The following is a 9,330-nucleotide window of genomic DNA, read 5'->3' as shown; positions in this document are numbered from 1 at the left end:
AGACAGGTAAATATACACTTATCCTGTGTTAACTTAGCTACTAACGTTAATGTTAGCCAGCCCAGGCTGTACTGGGCTGGCAGCCAAACTAAGCCAAACAATAACAGTGCAGCCACAGGTTGCCAAACTTTGTCTAGCTGCCTGTGACTGAGTATATAGCTAACGTTAGCCAGTCACTCACTGACAGTCAATTTTGGCGTTTGTTGACATATTGTAAAGTTATTGATTTATGCATTAAAAGAGTGAACAGGTCGAGTGAGGGCGAGGCTTTGTTAATGTGCTGAGTGACTACAAGAAAAACTAGTTTTTAGGTTGACATTATTGTAGGCCTATACTATTTTATAATATTATGTCGCATTGTTTTAATTTTTACACTGATTTTTTGCTAGTTGAAGACGTGAACCATGACGAAGACCCAGTTCCACCCAGTTCCACAAGCCAAACTTTACAGCCAGAGCCAGCACAAGGTGGGAGTAGCACTGTGTTTAAGTTGTTTAGTCAAATTATGTACAAACCACTGTTATTTTTTATATAGATCTGTATTTTTTAGCCCGCCTCATGGCTCATTCACAATGAACATAGGCCTACTGTTGTTTTTAGAAATAGAATGCATGTTTGCATGTGTAGAGTGGAGGTGAACGTTTTATGCATAATGAAAAATGACAAGTTAGTGCCCATAAAGCTGGTTAATTAATTGGCATGACATGAAAAGCAAATATTGGCATGATGATGAGTCATGGTAAGACATTGGACCTTATGCAAAACTTTGTTTCTTGTGTCCAAGCTGGTGTTTATTTTTTATTTGTTGCATTCCTAAGACAAAAATGTGATTATAATAAATGTACCCCCATTGTTTGCCTTTTTTTCTTGTCCAAGCTGGTGTTAGCACCGTTACCTGCATGGACACGAGTGATGAGGACACCAGCAGTAGCCATGATGTGACAGAGAGGTTTGCAGGTAAGATGGCTCACTGAATGTCCAGTTTTGGGGAGGAACTTTGCTATTTGTGATGTTAAAGGAGTAGTTCACCCCCAAAATGACTTTTCTTCTATTGATTACTCACCATGGAGACTTGAGTTCAATAATGTTGTTTTTTATTTTTTATTTGTTGCATTCCTAAGACAAAAATGTGATTATAATAAATGTACCCCCATTGTTTGCCTTTTTTTCTTGTCCAAGCTGGTGTTAGCACCGTTACCTGCATGGACACGAGTGATGAGGACACCAGCAGTAGCCATGATGTGACAGAGAGGTTTGCAGGTAAGATGGCTCACTGAATGTCCAGTTTTGGGGAGGAACTTTGCTATTTGTGATGTTAAAGGAGTAGTTCACCCCCAAAATGACTTTTCTTCTATTGATTACTCACCATGGAGACTTGAGTTCAATAATGTTGTTTTTTATTTTTTATTTGTTGCATTCCTAAGACAAAAATGTGATTATAATAAATGTACCCCCATTGTTTGCCTTTTTTTCTTGTCCAAGCTGGTGTTAACACCGTTACCTGCATGGACACGAGTGATGAGGACACCAGCAGTAGCCATGATGTGACAGAGAGGTTTGCAGGTGAGATGGCTCACTGAATGTCCAGTTTGGGGAGGAACTTTGCTATTTGTGATGTTAAAGGAGTAGTTCACCCCCAAAATGACTTTTCTTCTATTGATTACTCACCATGGAGACTTGAGTTCAATAATGTTTTTTATTTTTTATTTGTTGCATTTTTTTTGTATGTGTTGCATTCCTAAGACAAAAATGTGATTATAGTAAATTTATGCCCATTGTTTCCGGATGGGGACCCAAATGGAATTTGGGTCTCCATTCAGAATCAACGGGGGGTACATTTCTTGCAATGATTTTCATTCTAATGAGAGTGGATGAGTATAATTATATTGGTAGCTGTGAGTGTCCTAAGCATTGCTTAATTTAAGCTTGTGAATTTGTGATTGAATCCTTGTGCATTAGATACACAAGAAGGGAGAGCCGTAACTGATCCAGCAGCTCAACGGCAGGATACTGAACCTGAAGCTACCAACGGGGCAGACCAAGGGGACCCTGCAGGTAAAAGATTGCTCAATGAATCAGAGTCCAGTTTGAAAAAAGAGAATTCCACTTTAAAGGGGTAGTTCACTCCCAATCTTTTTTTCTTTTTCTTTTTTAATTGATTACTCACCCCATGGAGCATTCCTAAGATGATAATAAATGTACCCCCATTGATTCCGGATGGGGACCTGAATGCATTTGGTTCCCTATCCGGAATCAATGGGGGAAAAAATCACTGTAATAAAAATGTAGTCTGAGGAATGCGACAAACACAAAAACATATTATTGAACTCAAGTCTCCATGGCATGAGTAATCAATAGAAACAATATTTTGGGGGTGAACTACTCCTTTGCTATTTGTGATGTTAAAGGTGAGGAGAAGTCTGCTACTTTTAACAATTTTTGGCATGAATCTGAATCATAGCCACCATAAATTCACTGATCACTCCAGTATTGCGCAAGATCAAGATTTTTGGGTGACCAGATTTTCAATGTAAGGAGAGTAGATGAGGATAATTATATTGGTAGCTGTGTCCTAAGCAAGAGGCTTGTGGTATATACTATTGTCTCGGTTTGCTAAAGCTTTTATTGTGAATTTGTGATTGAATCCTTGTGCATTAGATACACAAGGGAGAGCCGTAACTGATCCAGCAGCTCAACGGCAGGATACTGAACCTGAAGCTACCAACGGGACAGACCAAGGGGACCCTGCGGGTAGTTTTGATTACTTCACTCGACCTCACTCAAAGGACCTGGACTTTTTTTTTTCTTTTCACCCCCAACAACCATCAAATGTGCATATACCAAAAGTGTTTTACTACAAACATGGTACTGTTCGCAAGTGGCTTACGTACAACGAAAAGAATAAATCTCTGTACTGTTCTGTTTGTCTGGCATTTGCCCCCTTTCTTAGCGAGGGAATTTTCATTAAGGGTGGGATGAGGGATTGGAACCATTGTCATCAAAGGGTAAACGAACATGAACAAAGTCAAACCCACACAGACAGTGCAAATGGCTATTTCATGAGAGCACACAAGGCAGATGTCAAAAGCTTGTTGACAGGAAACCAAATGTCTTTACATATGGAGCAAGTGAAAAAAAAACGTCAGGTCATGGAGCGTGTTGTAGATGTTGTGAAAGTTATAGGAAAATGTGGGCTGAGCTACAGGGGAGAGGAAGAGGCAGGGTATGCTTTAGAAAACAGTGCTGCTAATCATGGCAATGCCCTTGAGTTGATTCTCCTTTTGAGTAAATATGACATGTGCATCAAACAGCATGTAGACCAAGTTATTGAAGAAAGCAAGCAGCAGCATGAAAGAGGTTCAAAAGGCAGAGGATCTTTAGTGACCCTGCTATCCAAAGACACTATTAACAAAGTGTTGGATGCCATCAGTCAGCTGATAAAATCAACAATAGCTGAGGAAGTGAGAGAAGCTGGCATGTTTTCAGTTCAACTCGATACGACACAGGATATCAGCACCAAAGACCAGTGCTCCATCATAGTACGATATGTGACTGATGTCATTCACGAAAGGCTGATTGCTGTAGTGGACTGTGAGTCCTCTACAGGGGAATATTTCAAAGAGCTACTGAAGACAGTGCTAGAGAAGCTTAATATTGACATCAGCACATGTGTGGGCAACTCGACAGATGGCGCAGCGAATATGCAGGGAAGATATCGGGGGTTTTCTACTTTACTTTCTGAGCTGTCGCCGCACCAGATTCATCTGTGGTGCTATGCACATGTTTTGAACCTGGTCCTATCAGACACCACTGGCAGTGCGGTGCAAAGTTTAACCCTCTTTTCATTGCTGAATGACATTGCCGTTTTCTTGCGCGATTCATACAAACGAATGCGGACGTGGACAGGGATCAGTCAGGGCAATAGACGACTGTGCCCAATAGGGGCAACTAGGTGGTGGGCTAAGGATCAAGCACTTAGTAAAGTGTTTGGGAGCTTTGGAAGTCCCAATGGAGCCTTGTTTGTGGAGGTGCTCCTTACTCTAAGCAGTATTGTAGATGAAGAGAGACCGAATGCTCCTATGAAGGTCAAGGCCCAGGGCTTCATTGAAGGCCTTTTGAGGTATGAAACTGTAGTCACTGCTCAAATGTTCCTCAGAATTTTTGAGTTTACTGCCCCTCTCTCAAGTTACTTACAGACCAAGGGGATGGATATCATAACAGCTCAACGTCTGGTTAAGGGGGCAGAGGATGGTCTCAGGAAGTGCTCTAGGGACTTTAAAGGAGTTAAGGATGCAGCTGATAAGTTTGTTATGTGGGCAAATGAAAAGTTGGAAGAGGAAGATTGTGAGCTGGTAGTGCAGAGTACCTTTCCTGAAAGAAGGGCCAGGAAAAAAAAAACAATGCCAGGAGAGCTTGCAGCAGATGAGCCACAACCATCAGCAGTGGCAGACTTTGAGGTGAAAGTGCATAATATCATTACAGATACAGTGACAAACCGTATCCAGACAAGGTTTTCTGCTAATGCCACAATTTGCTCTGACTTTGCCTGTCTAGATCCTAGAAACTTTAAAGATGTGCAGGAAAATAGTCTACCTAGCTCAGCTCTGGAAGACCTAAGCAAATGTCTGCTAAAGTTTGATGACCAAGCTACCGCTGATGCATTACGTAAAGAACTGTACCATCTTGCATGTCAGTGGGACAGCCTCAAAAAATCCCCTCTGGAGGATTATAAGTACAGGACAGCTAGTGAAATCCCACAGGGAACTGAGGGAAGTGCGGAAGATCCCATCGTGGTACTGGAGGATGTTGAACTAGAGAACAAAACTTGTGTTTCCTGTAAGAACTGTGTTGTTTGTGTCTATCTCATCCTCTCTCGGTACAACCTTCTAACAAAAACGTACCATATGATCGCACTAGCCTACAAGTTGCTTTTAACCCTGTCCGTCACACAAGTGGCCTGCGAGAGAAGCTTTTCTACATTAAAGTTTATCAAAAACAGACTCAGGAGCACTTTAACCCAAAACAAACTTGAGGCATTCATGCTCATGAGCACTGAGAAAGCGATTCTCATGTCTCTGAAAAACGATGCTATTATAAACTCAGTTGCAGAGACCAGTGCACTGCTCAGGCGCATATTAATGTTTTGATGGGACAAAAAAAAAAGAGCCAGGTTGTAAAATGCTTTTAGATAGCAAGCCAAACTGGTCAATTTAAAGAGACCACTGCACTGCTGAGGTTTTAATTTTTGTTGGTCAGGTTTTTATTTATGTTGGTCTTGGTAAATCTACATTGTGAAATGGTAATATACCTACCTCATTCATGTTTTTAGATACAAGTCAAACTGTTTCATTTAGAGAGAACACTGCACTGCTCAGGTTTTTATTTGTTTAATGTTTATTTGTGTTGGTCAGGTTTTTATTTATGTTTACTGTATTACTTTATGGTGGTCTTAGTATATGTCATGACCACGGCCTCTACAGTAAGCCATGTGACTGTTTGCCTATGAGTGTGCCTCTGCCCCTCCCTTGCTCTGCTCCAGGAGTCTGATTGCCGTGAGTGCAGTTATTGTCAGTATTTCTGTGAGTTGTATTATTCAATGCCTTTTATCAGTAAACAGTTTGTGACCTTCAACTGCTGCCTTGTCTGAGTTCCTGCACATAATTCCTACAACACCACCAGTTCCTGACAGTATAAATTGACAATTAATTAATAAATAATGCTCAAAATTTTTTAGCTCGCGCGCTACGCGCGCTCGCATAGGGCCGGTCTGATGCAAATCCCAGGGCTGAAAATTCCTCCCACACCGAGCCTGCCAACACACATATATGGTTAAATCTGCCTTTTATCTTACACCTTCATACCTGCTTTAGTCGATTTTTTTTCATAGCTGCCCCTGTTGCTAGATTTCGGCTGCCCCTGTTGCTAGATTTTGTGGGCCCTCTCATAAACAGTGGATTGTCCTCGGTGCGGTTATTTCTTTAGCTTCAAAGTTAGTATTTTTCTATTGGATTGTGTTTAGACAACGTTCTGAGACCAACCAAACCGCTGTTTGGTTGGTCTCTCCTCTCCGCTCTCCTCTCTCTGCTCTGGTGCAGAACAGAAGCTGTTTGACAAGTAAGGGTGCCTGTGAAGTCAAAACAGCGGTTTGGTTGGCCTCAGGACATTGTGTAAACACAATCCAATAAAAAAATACTAACTTTGAAGCTAAAGAAATAACCACACTCGCCTGAGGACAATCCACTGTGTTAGTTATGAGAGGGTCCACGATATCTAGCAACAGGTGCAACCGAAATCTAGCAACAGGGGCAGCGATGAAAAAGATCGACTAAAGCAGGTATGTAGGGGTATGATAAAAGGCAGATTTAACCCTGTATGTGTTTTGGTCTGGATGCCTCCTTTAACCCCTTGAACGAAACCATTAATTTTCTGGGGTAAAATTCAGCAAACATAGCAGAGCTTGTTAGATCAGTTATTTTAGAGACTATTAAGTGTAGCCTACCATTGGCTGGAAAATAACATATTAATAGACAAGTAAATAAAACAATAAAATAAATACAGTACAAAACACAATTTACCAAAATAAGGGCAGCAACAGGAACATAATAAATGAACGTAATAAACAGACAAATAAATAATGCACCAGCATTAATAGACCTACATGTCGTCTGCAGCACCCCAGTCTGTGATGAAGGAAAGACGACCATTAAACATGCTGCATGCTGCTGCTGTGAGTCCTCACAAGTACTGCAAAACAGTTAACAGTTAAACAGACAAAAAGTTTGCCAAAACACCCAAACTCTTGCAAAGTGATTACACATCAACACATAGATGGGTCAGTGACGTGACGCCCCAAAAAATGTGTTTTTAAAAAAACTTTAAATTGCAGGCATAAAAGTTATTTACTTTTGTTCTACTCACTCTCAACCTTATGGAAATACATTTTGTTTTTAGATATTTTATTGGAATCAGACTTTATTCAGCAGTTTGTTGTACTTGTGCCTAAAATCGTCATATGGTGTGACATGAAAATAATTGTTCATAAAATGAAAATGGAGTACATCTTTCTTAAGTTACTCACTTTATCAAAGTCCTTTATCATAACTAACCAGTGATCCACTATAGTTTTTTGAAAATTAATTATATCTGTATATTTTTTTCATAATCGACACTCTGTGTGAGGCCCATGTTCATGATCTTACAACATATTTTAAATGTATTCTGTCAAAACTTTCTCTAAAATTACACAAATATTTGTGACTCTTCCTGATAATATTCTCTATGTAATCCATAAACATTTTTTTGGTTTAATCATTAATAAAGGTATGATTTTTCACTATTTGGAATGTCACACCAAATGATTTAGTGTCACACCGTATGATCATATCTTCATGTGTCAAAGCAAACTGTGTTTTAACCTACCTATTAGTGAGTACTGAACTTTACTGATTGATTAAACAATTACCCAGGATAACATGGCCTTAATATTTCTGAACAGGATATTATTGTAGGGCTTTAACATGGGATAAGAAAGAATTGTAGTAGTAGATGGATGATGAGGATGTGCACAGGAATGCTACGCACACCTAAGTCTTCTGCCGGCCCACGGCAGAAGGATCCTAAAGAGACAATAAGGCGCATAGCCACACTTGGAGCCAAGGCAACATTTTATTAACACCAATTAGTGGAAACAGAACTCAGCATTCAGGTAAATTGCTTTTTTCCGAAGTCTCCTGAACTTGAACACAGCATTTTGTGTTGAACAAATGTAATTAGGAATCATGACATTACACCACATCTCCACTAGCTAAAGAGTGCTGGGTTGCGCAACTCCGAAAATAGCTGATCTACAAGCTCTCGCAGCACAACGTGTTGAGAGCTTGTAGATCAGCTATTTTCGCTAGTTTTGTCTCGGGTCCTACCTTAACACTGTCCACTGTCCAGTCCAGTGAGTGAAAGTACAAAAGTATTAGATCAGATTAGATTATACATTTAGACTGTATTGTACATCAGCCAGTCGTATTTGGTGAGGGTAGCAAACCGGCTGCCTTGTTGCGGTTCTGCTATGCCACAGACAACCTCCTGCTCTTCGTAGAAAATGCAGTCTCGCCCCTTTGGCTCCTCTCTCCTTGCTGGGTCATTGTTTAGTTTCTCCCTGTACTTTCTCGTTCTCTCAGCACTTGTCATTTTCCAGCTGACAAAAGAAAATGGAATGTATAGTTTAAGACAAAGAGAAAATATTGTTTAGATTGAAACAATATGTTAAGGTTTCTGTGAAGGGGTTTCTGCTCTGTCTGATGAATTTGAAGTATCACTGAATGAAGCTAAATTACATTTTATGTAAAAATGTTTAAAACAAATGTTTAAATGTACAAAAGAAACATGGAACTTTGTTATGTATTGTTATATCTGTAGTTAAATACAGTATAAATCATATGGTGTGACAATCAAGTCATATGGCGTGACAAGCAGACATGTCACACCATTATGATTAAGTGTCACACCATATTACGTTTTCTGCATTTAGGTTTACCTTGAGGCTACTATGTACACATTAGCATGCTAACAGCATGCTAGCTATAACAAAGCAACCTAGATCTACATGGAAATATGACCAAAACTTCAAATAACTTAAGCTTTTTTTAATGAAAAGGTGTCACACCAACAGACATCCAAAGTGGTGAGTTTGTCAAAGTTTCAACAAGATGGCATTTCATGAAAATGTTAAAATCATAACTCACCTCAGACACCTGTCTTGCAGTTGTGCTGGGAGTGCTGAATAGCCTTACAGAAGAAGGACCTCTCTAGCCAATAGGTGTCCAAATAATTGCCTGTTTAATTTGTCCAAACTAGTGTCACACCAAATGATTTTGGTTTGGGGGACAAAATGTTTTTGATCAGAAATGACTGAAAACATTATGCTTTGACTTTGAAAAGATATAGGCTCACAAATAGACATTTTTTTTAGCCTAAATTCATTTTCAAATGATTTTTAGCAATTCTTTTTCTTAGTTTTATTCAAGTTCCCACTTTGAGAAACAAGGTCAGGACAGTCACACCATATGAGTTTTGCCATGTTTGGTTGAAAATTCTGAAGAAATGAGGAATGAAATGTTTTAATCTTGAGTAAGTTCACATAAAGCTTAATGTCCTGCACAATATTCAGAAGGTTTTTGACAAATATATTTTGTATTTATACATGTTTGACACCGAGGACAGCGAAAACGTTACGTCACGTCACCCACCCACATATACATTATGATCTAGTTTTTAACAGTTTACATCGGTTATATTCTCTTAAAACAACTTTAGAAGCGAAATCTCCAGAGAGCA

General features: G+C 39.5%; 1 long non-coding RNA gene across 1 annotated transcript; it reads left to right on the top strand.

Annotated features, from left to right (window-relative positions):
* Window positions 1–1,964: 1,964 nt before the first annotated feature.
* LOC308280467 lies at window positions 1,965–2,919 on the top strand. Its single transcript, XR_013961737.1, has 2 exons — window positions 1,965–2,055; window positions 2,659–2,919. It is a non-coding gene; the product is annotated as an uncharacterized lncRNA (long non-coding RNA).
* Window positions 2,920–9,330: the final 6,411 nt, after the last annotated feature.

The sequence above is a fragment of the Nannobrachium achirus genome (genome assembly GCF_963921795.1).
Source record: "Nannobrachium achirus genome assembly, chromosome: 24".
In the NCBI taxonomy this organism is placed as follows: Eukaryota; Metazoa; Chordata; class Actinopteri; order Myctophiformes; family Myctophidae; genus Nannobrachium; species Nannobrachium achirus.
The sequence above is the reverse complement of the archived record's forward strand: the minus strand, read 5'-3'. Positions and strand labels throughout refer to the sequence as shown.